Source organism: Pristiophorus japonicus, chromosome 3, assembly GCF_044704955.1.
Source record: "Pristiophorus japonicus isolate sPriJap1 chromosome 3, sPriJap1.hap1, whole genome shotgun sequence".
In the NCBI taxonomy this organism is placed as follows: Eukaryota; Metazoa; Chordata; class Chondrichthyes; family Pristiophoridae; genus Pristiophorus; species Pristiophorus japonicus.
Window position 1 is genome coordinate 324,659,684 of NC_091979.1, and position 15,348 is coordinate 324,675,031.

Here is a 15,348-nt window from a genome sequence, read left to right on the forward strand (position 1 = left end):
CACTGAGACACAGAGACACTAGGACACTGGGACACTGAGACACAGAGACATAGGACACTGGGACACTGGGACACTGAGACACTGGGACACAGAGACACTAGGACACTGGGACACTGTGACACTGAGACACTGAGACACAGATACACTAGGACACTGGGACACTGGGACACTGAGACACTGAGACACAGAGACACTAGGACACTGGGACACTGGGACACTGGGACACTGAGACACAGAGACACTGAGACACAGAGACACTAGGACACTGGGACACTGGGACACTGAGACACAGAGACACTAGGACACTAGGACACTAGGACACTGAGACACAGAGACACAGAGACACTAGGACACTGGGACACTGGGACACTGAGACACAGAGACAATAGGACACTGGGACACTGGGACACTGAGACACTGAGACACTGAGACACTGAGACACAGAGACACTAGGACACTGCGACACTGGTACACTGAGACACTGAGACACAGAGACACTCGGAGACTAGTACACTGGGTCACTGGGACACTGAGACACTGAGACACAGAGACACTGGGACACTGGGGCACTGAGACACTGAGACACAGAGACACTAGGACACTGGGACACTGGGACACTGAGACACTGAGACACTAGGACACTGGGACACTGGGACACTGAGACACTGAGACACTGAGACACAGAGACACTAGGACACTGGGGCACTGGGACACTGAGACACAGAGACACTAGAACACTGGGACACTGGGACACTGAGACACAGAGACACTAGGACACTAGGATACTGGGACACTGGGACACTGAGACACTGAGACACAGAGACACTAGGACACTGGGACACTGGGACACTGGGACACTGAGACACAGAGACACTAGGACACCGGGACACTGGGACACTGAGAAACAGAGACACTAGGACACTGGGACACTGGGACACTGAGACACTGAGGCACAGACACACTAGGACACTGGGACACTGGGACACTGAGACACAAAGACACTAGGACACTAGTACACTGGGTCACTGGGACACTGAGACACTGAGACACAGAGACACTGGGACACTGGGATACTGGGACACTGAGACACAGAGACACTAGGACACTGGGACACTGGGACACTGAGACACTGAGACACAGAGAAACTAGGACACTGGGACACTGGGACACTGAGACACAGAGACACTAGGACACTAGTACATTGGGACACTGGGACACTGAGACACAGAGACACTAGGACACTGGGACACTGGGACACTGGGACACTGAGAGACAGAGACACTGAGACACAGAGACACTAGGACACTGGTACACTGGGACACTGGGACACTGAGACACAGAGACACTAGGACACTAGGACACTGGGACACTGGGACACTGAGACACTGAGACACAGAGACACTAGGACACTGGGACACTGTGACACTGAGACACAGAGACACTAGGACACTGGGACACTGTGACACTGAGACACAGAGACACTAGGACACTGGGACCCTGGGACACTGAGACACTGAGACACAGAGACACTAGGACACTGGGACACTGGGACACTGAGACACTGAGACACAGAGACACTAGGACACTGGGACACTGGGACACTGAGACACAGAGACACTAGGACACTAGGACACTGGGACACTGGGACACTGAGACACTGAGACACAGAGACACTAGGACACTGGGACACTGGGACACTGTGACACTGAGACACAGAGACACTAGGACACTGGGACACTGGGACACTGAGACACAGAGACACTAGGACACTAGGACACTGGGACACTGGGACACTGAGACACTGAGACACAGAGACACTAGGACACTGGGACACTGGGACACTGTGACACTGAGACACAGAGACACTAGGACACTGGGACACTGTGACACTGAGACACAGAGACACTAGGACACTGGGACCCTGGGACACTGAGACACTGAGACACAGAGACACTAGGACACTGGGACACTGGGACACTGAGACACTGAGACACTCGGACACTGGGACACTGGGACACTGAGACACTGAGACACAGAGACACTAGGACACTGGGACACTGGGACACTGAGACACTGAGACACAGAGACACTAGTACACTGGGACACTGGGACACTGAGACACTGAGACACAGAGACACTAGGACACTGGGACACTGGGACACTGAGACACTGAGACACAGAGGCACTAGAACACTGGGACACTGGGACACTGAGACACTGAGACACAGAGACACTAGGACACTGGGACACTGGGAAACTGAGACACTGAGACACTAGGACACTGGGACACTGAGACACTGAGACACTGAGTCACTGAGACACAGAGACACCAGGACACTGGGACACTGGGACACTGAGACACTGAGACACTGAGACACAGATGCACTAGTACACTGGGACACTGAGACACTGAGACACAGAGACACTAGGACACTGGGACACTGAGAAACTGAGACACAGAGACACTAGCACACTGGGACACTGGGACACTGAGACACTGAGACACTGAGACACTGAGACACTGGGACACTGAGACACTGAGACACAGAGACACTAGGACACTGGGACACTGGGATACTGAGACACTGAGACACTAGGACACTGGGACACTGGGACACTGGGACACTAGGACACTGAGACACTGAGACACAGAGACACAGAGACACTAGGACACTGAGACACTGAGACACAGAGACACTAGGACACTGGGACACTGGGACAGTGAGACACTGAGACACTAGGACACTGAGACACTGAGACACAGAGACACGAGGACACTGGGACACTGGGGCACTGAGACACTGAGACACTGAGACACAGAGACTCTAGGACACTGGGACACTGGGACACTGAGACACTGAGACACTAGGGCACTGGGACACTGGGACACTGAGCCACTGAGACACAGAGACACAAGGACAGTGGGACACTGGGACACTGAGACACTGAGGACACTGAGAGACTGAGACACTGGGACACTGAGACACTGAGACACAGAGACACTAGGACACTGGGACACTGAGACACTGAGACACTAGGACACTGGGACACTGGGACACTGGGACACTGAGACACAGAGACACAAGGACACTGGGACACTGGGACACTGAGACACTGAGACACTGAGACTCTGAGACACTGAGACACAGAGACACTAGGACACTGAGACACTGAGACACAGAGACCCAGAGACACTAGCACACTGAGACACTGAGACACAGAGACACTAGGACACTGGGACACTGGGACACTGAGACACTGAGACACTAGGACACTAGGACACTGGGACACTGAGAAACTGAGACACAGAGACACTAGGACACTGGGACACTGTGACACTGAGACACTGAGACACAGAGACACTAGGACACTGGGACACTGGGACACTGAGACACTGAGACACAGAGACACTAGGACACTGAGACACTGAGACACAGAGACACTAGGACACTGGGACACTGGGACACTGAGACACTGAGACACTAGGACACTAGGACACTGGGACACTGAGACACTGAGACACAGAGACACTAGGACACTGGGACACTGGGACACTGAGACACTGAGACACAGAGACACTAGTACACTGGGACACTGGGACACTGAGACACTGAGACACAGAGACACTAGGACACTGGGACACTGGGACACTGAGACACTGAGACACAGAGGCACTAGAACACTGGGACACTGGGACACTGAGACACTGAGACACAGAGACACTAGGACACTGGGACACTGGGAAACTGAGACACTGAGACACTAGGACACTGGGACACTGAGACACTGAGACACTGAGTCACTGAGACACAGAGACACCAGGACACTGGGACACTGGGACACTGAGACACTGAGACACTGAGACACAGATGCACTAGTACACTGGGACACTGGGACACTGAGACACTGAGACACAGAGACACTAGGACACTGGGACACTGGGACACTGAGACACTGGGACACTGAGACACTAGAACACTGGGACACTGGGGCACTGAGACACTGAGACACAGAGACACTAAGACACTGGGACACTGGGACACTGAGACACTGAGACACTAGGACACTGGGACACTGAGACACTGAGACACTGAGACACTGAGACACAGAGATACTAGGACACTGGGACACTGGGACACTGAGACACTGAGCCACTAGGACACTGGGACACTGAGACACTGAGACACTGAGACACATAGACACTAGGACACTGGGACACTGGGACACTGGGACACTGAGACACAGAGACACTAGGACACTGGGACACTGGGACACTGAGACACTGAGACACAGAGACACTAGGACACTGGGACACTGGGACACTGAGACACAGAGACACTAGGACACTAGGACACTGGGACACTGTGACACTGAGACACTGAGACACTAGGACACTGGGACACTGAGACACTGAGACACTGAGACACTGGGACACTAGGACACTGGGACACTGTGACACTGAGACACTGAGACACTAGGACACTGGGACACTGAGACACTGAGACACTGAGACACAGAGACACTAGGACACTAGGACACTTGGACACTGGGACACTGCGACACTGGGACACTGAGACACAGAGACACTAGGACACTGGGACACTGGGACACTGCGACACTGAGACACAGATACACTAGGACACTGGGACACTGGGACACTGAGACACAGAGACACTAGGACACTAGGACACTGGGACACTGTGACACTGAGACACTGAGACACAGAGACACAGAGACACTAGGACACTAGGACACTGGGACACTGTGACTCTGAGACACTGAGACACAGAGACACTAGGACACAGAGACACTGGGACACTGAGGCACTGAGACACAGAGACACTAGGACACTGGGACACTGGGACACTGAGACACTGAGACACTAGGACACTGGGACACTGAGACACTGAGACACAGAGACACAGAGACACTAGGACACTAGGACACTGGGACACTGGGACACTGAGACACAGAGACACTAGGACACTAGTACACTGGGTCACTGGGACACTGAGACACAGAGACACAGAGACACTGGGACACTGGGACACTGAGACACTAGGACACTGGGACACTGAGACACAGAGACATAGGACACTGGGACACTGAGACACTGAGACACAGAGACACTAGGACACTGGGACACTGGGACACTGAGACACAGAGACACTAGGACACTGGGACACTGAGACACAGAGACATAGGACACTGGGACACTGGGACACTGAGACACTGGGACACAGAGACACTAGGACACTGGGACACTGTGACACTGAGACACTGAGACACAGATACACTAGGACACTGGGACACTGGGACACTGAGACACTGAGACACAGAGACACTAGGACACTGGGACACTGGGACACTGGGACACTGAGACACAGAGACACTGAGACACAGAGACACTAGGACACTGGGACACTGGGACACTGAGACACAGAGACACTAGGACACTAGGACACTAGGACACTGAGACACTGAGACACAGAGACACTAGGACACTGGGACACTGGGACACTGAGACACAGAGACAATAGGACACTGGGACACTGGGACACTGAGACACTGAGACACTGAGACACTGAGACACAGAGACACTAGGACACTGCGACACTGGTACACTGAGACACTGAGACACAGAGACACTCGGAGACTAGTACACTGGGTCACTGGGACACTGAGACACTGAGACACAGAGACACTGGGACACTGGGGCACTGAGACACTGAGACACAGAGACACTAGGACACTGGGACACTGGGACACTGAGACACTGAGACACTAGGACACTGGGACACTGGGACACTGAGACACTGAGACACTGAGACACAGAGACACTAGGACACTGGGGCACTGGGACACTGAGACACAGAGACACTAGAACACTGGGACACTGGGACACTGAGACACAGAGACACTAGGACACTAGGATACTGGGACACTGGGACACTGAGACACTGAGACACAGAGACACTAGGACACTGGGACACTGGGACACTGGGACACTGAGACACAGAGACACTAGGACACCGGGACACTGGGACACTGAGAAACAGAGACACTAGGACACTGGGACACTGGGACACTGAGACACTGAGACACAGACACACTAGGACACTGGGACACTGGGACACTGAGACACAAAGACACTAGGACACTAGTACACTGGGTCACTGGGACACTGAGACACTGAGACACAGAGACACTGGGACACTGGGATACTGGGACACTGAGACACAGAGACACTAGGACACTGGGACACTGGGACACTGAGACACTGAGACACAGAGAAACTAGGACACTGGGACACTGGGACACTGAGACACAGAGACACTAGGACACTAGTACATTGGGACACTGGGACACTGAGACACAGAGACACTAGGACACTGGGACACTGGGACACTGGGACACTGAGAGACAGAGACACTGAGACACAGAGACACTAGGACACTGGTACACTGGGACACTGGGACACTGAGACACAGAGACACTAGGACACTAGGACACTGGGACACTGGGACACTGAGACACTGAGACACAGAGACACTAGGACACTGGGACACTGTGACACTGAGACACAGAGACACTAGGACACTGGGACACTGTGACACTGAGACACAGAGACACTAGGACACTGGGACCCTGGGACACTGAGACACTGAGACACAGAGACACTAGGACACTGGGACACTGGGACACTGAGACACTGAGACACAGAGACACTAGGACACTGGGACACTGGGACACTGAGACACAGAGACACTAGGACACTAGGACACTGGGACACTGGGACACTGAGACACTGAGACACAGAGACACTAGGACACTGGGACACTGGGACACTGTGACACTGAGACACAGAGACACTAGGACACTGGGACACTGGGACACTGAGACACAGAGACACTAGGACACTAGGACACTGGGACACTGGGACACTGAGACACTGAGACACAGAGACACTAGGACACTGGGACACTGGGACACTGTGACACTGAGACACAGAGACACTAGGACACTGGGACACTGTGACACTGAGACACAGAGACACTAGGACACTGGGACCCTGGGACACTGAGACACTGAGACACAGAGACACTAGGACACTGGGACACTGGGACACTGAGACACTGAGACACTCGGACACTGGGACACTGGGACACTGAGACACTGAGACACAGAGACACTAGGACACTGGGACACTGGGACACTGAGACACTGAGACACAGAGACACTAGTACACTGGGACACTGGGACACTGAGACACTGAGACACAGAGACACTAGGACACTGGGACACTGGGACACTGAGACACTGAGACACAGAGGCACTAGAACACTGGGACACTGGGACACTGAGACACTGAGACACAGAGACACTAGGACACTGGGACACTGGGAAACTGAGACACTGAGACACTAGGACACTGGGACACTGAGACACTGAGACACTGAGTCACTGAGACACAGAGACACCAGGACACTGGGACACTGGGACACTGAGACACTGAGACACTGAGACACAGATGCACTAGTACACTGGGACACTGAGACACTGAGACACAGAGACACTAGGACACTGGGACACTGAGAAACTGAGACACAGAGACACTAGCACACTGGGACACTGGGACACTGAGACACTGAGACACTGAGACACTGAGACACTGGGACACTGAGACACTGAGACACAGAGACACTAGGACACTGGGACACTGGGATACTGAGACACTGAGACACTAGGACACTGGGACACTGGGACACTGGGACACTAGGACACTGAGACACTGAGACACAGAGACACAGAGACACTAGGACACTGAGACACTGAGACACAGAGACACTAGGACACTGGGACACTGGGACAGTGAGACACTGAGACACTAGGACACTGAGACACTGAGACACAGAGACACGAGGACACTGGGACACTGGGACACTGAGACACTGAGACACTGAGACACAGAGACTCTAGGACACTGGGACACTGGGACACTGAGACACTGAGACACTAGGGCACTGGGACACTGGGACACTGAGCCACTGAGACACAGAGACACAAGGACAGTGGGACACTGGGACACTGAGACACTGAGGACACTGAGAGACTGAGACACTGGGACACTGAGACACTGAGACACAGAGACACTAGGACACTGGGACACTGAGACACTGAGACACTAGGACACTGGGACACTGGGACACTGGGACACTGAGACACAGAGACACAAGGACACTGGGACACTGGGACACTGAGACACTGAGACACTGAGACTCTGAGACACTGAGACACAGAGACACTAGGACACTGAGACACTGAGACACAGAGACCCAGAGACACTAGCACACTGAGACACTGAGACACAGAGACACTAGGACACTGGGACACTGGGACACTGAGACACTGAGACACTAGGACACTAGGACACTGGGACACTGAGAAACTGAGACACAGAGACACTAGGACACTGGGACACTGTGACACTGAGACACTGAGACACAGAGACACTAGGACACTGGGACACTGGGACACTGAGACACAGAGACACTAGGACACTGAGACACTGAGACACAGAGACACTAGGACACTGGGACACTGGGACACTGAGACACTGAGACACTAGGACACTAGGACACTGGGACACTGAGACACTGAGACACAGAGACACTAGGACACTGGGACACTGGGACACTGAGACACTGAGACACAGAGACACTAGTACACTGGGACACTGGGACACTGAGACACTGAGACACAGAGACACTAGGACACTGGGACACTGGGACACTGAGACACTGAGACACAGAGGCACTAGAACACTGGGACACTGGGACACTGAGACACTGAGACACAGAGACACTAGGACACTGGGACACTGGGAAACTGAGACACTGAGACACTAGGACACTGGGACACTGAGACACTGAGACACTGAGTCACTGAGACACAGAGACACCAGGACACTGGGACACTGGGACACTGAGACACTGAGACACTGAGACACAGATGCACTAGTACACTGGGACACTGGGACACTGAGACACTGAGACACAGAGACACTAGGACACTGGGACACTGAGAAACTGAGACACAGAGACACTAGCACACTGGGACACTGGGACACTGAGACACTGAGACACTGAGACACTGAGACACTGGGACACTGAGACACTGAGACACAGAGACACTAGGACACTGGGACACTGGGATACTGAGACACTGAGACACTAGGACACTGGGACACTGGGACACTGGGACACTAGGACACTGAGACACTGAGACACAGAGACACAGAGACACTAGGACACTGAGACACTGAGACACAGAGACACTAGGACACTGGGACACTGGGACAGTGAGACACTGAGACACTAGGACACTGAGACACTGAGACACAGAGACACGAGGACACTGGGACACTGGGACACTGAGACACTGAGACACTGAGACACAGAGACTCTAGGACACTGGGACACTGGGACACTGAGACACTGAGACACTAGGGCACTGGGACACTGGGACACTGAGCCACTGAGACACAGAGACACAAGGACAGTGGGACACTGGGACACTGAGACACTGAGGACACTGAGAGACTGAGACACTGGGACACTGAGACACTGAGACACAGAGACACTAGGACACTGGGACACTGAGACACTGAGACACTAGGACACTGGGACACTGGGACACTGGGACACTGAGACACAGAGACACAAGGACACTGGGACACTGGGACACTGAGACACTGAGACACTGAGACTCTGAGACACTGAGACACAGAGACACTAGGACACTGAGACACTGAGACACAGAGACCCAGAGACACTAGCACACTGAGACACTGAGACACAGAGACACTAGGACACTGGGACACTGGGACACTGAGACACTGAGACACTAGGACACTAGGACACTGGGACACTGAGAAACTGAGACACAGAGACACTAGGACACTGGGACACTGTGACACTGAGACACTGAGACACAGAGACACTAGGACACTGGGACACTGGGACACTGAGACACAGAGACACTAGGACACTGAGACACTGAGACACAGAGACACTAGGACACTGGGACACTGGGACACTGAGACACTGAGACACTAGGACACTAGGACACTGGGACACTGAGACACTGAGACACAGAGACACTAGGACACTGGGACACTGGGACACTGAGACACTGAGACACAGAGACACTAGTACACTGGGACACTGGGACACTGAGACACTGAGACACAGAGACACTAGGACACTGGGACACTGGGACACTGAGACACTGAGACACAGAGGCACTAGAACACTGGGACACTGGGACACTGAGACACTGAGACACAGAGACACTAGGACACTGGGACACTGGGAAACTGAGACACTGAGACACTAGGACACTGGGACACTGAGACACTGAGACACTGAGTCACTGAGACACAGAGACACCAGGACACTGGGACACTGGGACACTGAGACACTGAGACACTGAGACACAGATGCACTAGTACACTGGGACACTGGGACACTGAGACACTGAGACACAGAGACACTAGGACACTGGGACACTGGGACACTGAGACACTGGGACACTGAGACACTAGAACACTGGGACACTGGGGCACTGAGACACTGAGACACAGAGACACTAAGACACTGGGACACTGGGACACTGAGACACTGAGACACTAGGACACTGGGACACTGAGACACTGAGACACTGAGACACTGAGACACAGAGATACTAGGACACTGGGACACTGGGACACTGAGACACTGAGCCACTAGGACACTGGGACACTGAGACACTGAGACACTGAGACACATAGACACTAGGACACTGGGACACTGGGACACTGGGACACTGAGACACAGAGACACTAGGACACTGGGACACTGGGACACTGAGACACTGAGACACAGAGACACTAGGACACTGGGACACTGGGACACTGAGACACAGAGACACTAGGACACTAGGACACTGGGACACTGTGACACTGAGACACTGAGACACTAGGACACTGGGACACTGAGACACTGAGACACTGAGACACTGGGACACTAGGACACTGGGACACTGTGACACTGAGACACTGAGACACTAGGACACTGGGACACTGAGACACTGAGACACTGAGACACAGAGACACTAGGACACTAGGACACTTGGACACTGGGACACTGCGACACTGGGACACTGAGACACAGAGACACTAGGACACTGGGACACTGGGACACTGCGACACTGAGACACAGATACACTAGGACACTGGGACACTGGGACACTGAGACACAGAGACACTAGGACACTAGGACACTGGGACACTGTGACACTGAGACACTGAGACACAGAGACACAGAGACACTAGGACACTAGGACACTGGGACACTGTGACTCTGAGACACTGAGACACAGAGACACTAGGACACAGAGACACTGGGACACTGAGGCACTGAGACACAGAGACACTAGGACACTGGGACACTGGGACACTGAGACACTGAGACACTAGGACACTGGGACACTGAGACACTGAGACACAGAGACACAGAGACACTAGGACACTAGGACACTGGGACACTGGGACACTGAGACACAGAGACACTAGGACACTGGGACACTGGGACACTGGGACACTGAGACACAGAGACACTAGGACACTGGGACACTGGGACACTGAGACACTGAGACACAGAGACACTTGGACACTGGGACACTGAGACACTGAGACACTGAGACACAGATACACTAGGACACTGGGACACTGGGACACTGAGACACTGAGACAGTAGGACACTGGGACACTGGGACACTGAGACACAGAGACACTAGGACACTAGGACACTGAGACACTGTGACACTGAGACACAGAGACACAGAGACACTAGGACACTGGGACACTGGGGCACTGAGACACTGAAACACAGATACACTAGGACACTGGGACACTGGGACATAGAGACACTGAGACACTAGGACACTGGGACACTGGGACACTGAGACACTGACACACAGAGACACAGAGACACTAGGACACTAGGACACTGGGACACTGGGACACTGAGACACAGAGGCACTAGGACACTGGGACACTGGGACACTGGGACACTGGGACACTGAGACACAGAGACACTAGGACACTGGGACACTGGGACACTGAGACACTGAGACACTGGGACACTGGGACACTAGGACACTGGGACACTGGGACACTGAGACACAGAGGCACTAGGACACTGGGACACTGGGACACTGGGACACTGAGACACAGAGACACTAGGACACTGGGACACTGGGACACTGAGACACTGAGACACAGAGGCACTAGAACACTGGGACACTGCGACACTGAGACACTGAGACACAGAGACACTAGGACACTGGGACACTGTGAAACTGAGACACTGAGACACTAGGACACTGGGACACTGAGACACTGAGACACTGAGACACTGAGACACAGAGACACCAGGACACTGGGACACTGGGACACTGAGACACTGAGACACTGAGACACAGATGCACTAGTACACTGGGACACTGGGACACTGAGACACTGAGACACAGAGACACTAGGACACTGGGACACTGGGACACTGAGACACTGGGACACTGAGACACTAGAACACTGGGACACTGGGACACTGAGACACTGAGACACAGAGACACTAAGACACTGGGACACTGGGACACTGAGACACTGAGACACTAGGACACTGGGACACTGAGACACTGAGACACTGAGACACTGAGACACAGAGACACTAGGACACTGGGACACTGGGACACTGAGACACTGAGACACTAGGACACTGGGACACTGAGACACTGAGACACAGAGACACAGAGACACTAGGACACTAGGACACTGGGACACTGGGACACTGAGACACAGAGACACTAGGACACTGGGACACTGGGACACTGGGACACTGAGACACAGAGACACTAGGACACTGGGACACTGGGACACTGAGACACTGAGACACAGAGACACTTGGACACTGGGGCACTGAGACACTGAGACACAGAGACACAATGACACTGGGACACTGGGACACTGAGACACTGAGACACTGGGACACTGAGACACTGAGACACAGAGACACTAGGACACTAGGACACTAGGACACTGGGACACTGGGACACTGTGACACTGAGACACAGAGACACTAGGACACTGGGACACTGGGACACTGAGACACTGATACACAGATACACTTGGACACTGGGACACTGGGACACTGAGACACAGAGACACCAGGACACTAGGACACTGGGACACTGTGACACTGAGACACTGAGACACAGAGACACAGAGACACTAGGACACTAGGACACTGGGACACTGTGACACTGAGACACAGAGACACTAGGACACTGGGACACTGGGACACTGAGGCACTGAGACACATAGACACTAGGACACTGGGACACTGGGACACTGAGACACTGAGACACTAGGACACTGGGACACTGGGACACTGGGACACTAGGACACTGAGACACTGAGACACAGAGACACAGAGACACTAGGACACTGAGACACTGAGACACAGAGACACTAGGACACTGGGACACTGGGACAGTGAGACACTGAGACACTAGGACACTGAGACACTGAGACACAGAGACACGAGGACACTGGGACACTGGGACACTGAGACACTGAGACACTGAGACACAGAGACTCTAGGACACTGGGACACTGGGACACTGAGACACTGAGACACTAGGGCACTGGGACACTGGGACACTGAGCCACTGAGACACAGAGACACAAGGACAGTGGGACACTGGGACACTGAGACACTGAGGACACTGAGAGACTGAGACACTGGGACACTGAGACACTGAGACACAGAGACACTAGGACACTGGGACACTGAGACACTGAGACACTAGGACACTGGGACACTGGGACACTGGGACACTGAGACACAGAGACACAAGGACACTGGGACACTGGGACACTGAGACACTGAGACACTGAGACTCTGAGACACTGAGACACAGAGACACTAGGACACTGAGACACTGAGACACAGAGACCCAGAGACACTAGCACACTGAGACACTGAGACACAGAGACACTAGGACACTGGGACACTGGGACACTGAGACACTGAGACACTAGGACACTAGGACACTGGGACACTGAGAAACTGAGACACAGAGACACTAGGACACTGGGACACTGTGACACTGAGACACTGAGACACAGAGACACTAGGACACTGGGACACTGGGACACTGAGACACTGAGACACAGAGACACTAGGACACTGAGACACTGAGACACAGAGACACTAGGACACTGGGACACTGGGACACTGAGACACTGAGACACTAGGACACTAGGACACTGGGACACTGAGACACTGAGACACAGAGACACTAGGACACTGGGACACTGGGACACTGAGACACTGAGACACAGAGACACTAGTACACTGGGACACTGGGACACTGAGACACTGAGACACAGAGACACTAGGACACTGGGACACTGGGACACTGAGACACTGAGACACAGAGGCACTAGAACACTGGGACACTGGGACACTGAGACACTGAGACACAGAGACACTAGGACACTGGGACACTGGGAAACTGAGACACTGAGACACTAGGACACTGGGACACTGAGACACTGAGACACTGAGTCACTGAGACACAGAGACACCAGGACACTGGGACACTGGGACACTGAGACACTGAGACACTGAGACACAGATGCACTAGTACACTGGGACACTGGGACACTGAGACACTGAGACACAGAGACACTAGGACACTGGGACACTGGGACACTGAGACACTGGGACACTGAGACACTAGAACACTGGGACACTGGGGCACTGAGACACTGAGACACAGAGACACTAAGACACTGGGACACTGGGACACTGAGACACTGAGACACTAGGACACTGGGACACTGAGACACTGAGACACTGAGACACTGAGACACAGAGATACTAGGACACTGGGACACTGGGACACTGAGACACTGAGCCACTAGGACACTGGGACACTGAGACACTGAGACACTGAGACACATAGACACTAGGACACTGGGACACTGGGACACTGGGACACTGAGACACAGAGACACTAGGACACTGGGACACTGGGACACTGAGACACTGAGACACAGAGACACTAGGACACTGGGACACTGGGACACTGAGACACAGAGACACTAGGACACTAGGACACTGGGACACTGTGACACTGAGACACTGAGACACTAGGACACTGGGACACTGAGACACTGAGACACTGAGACACTGGGACACTAGGACACTGGGACACTGTGACACTGAGACACTGAGACAC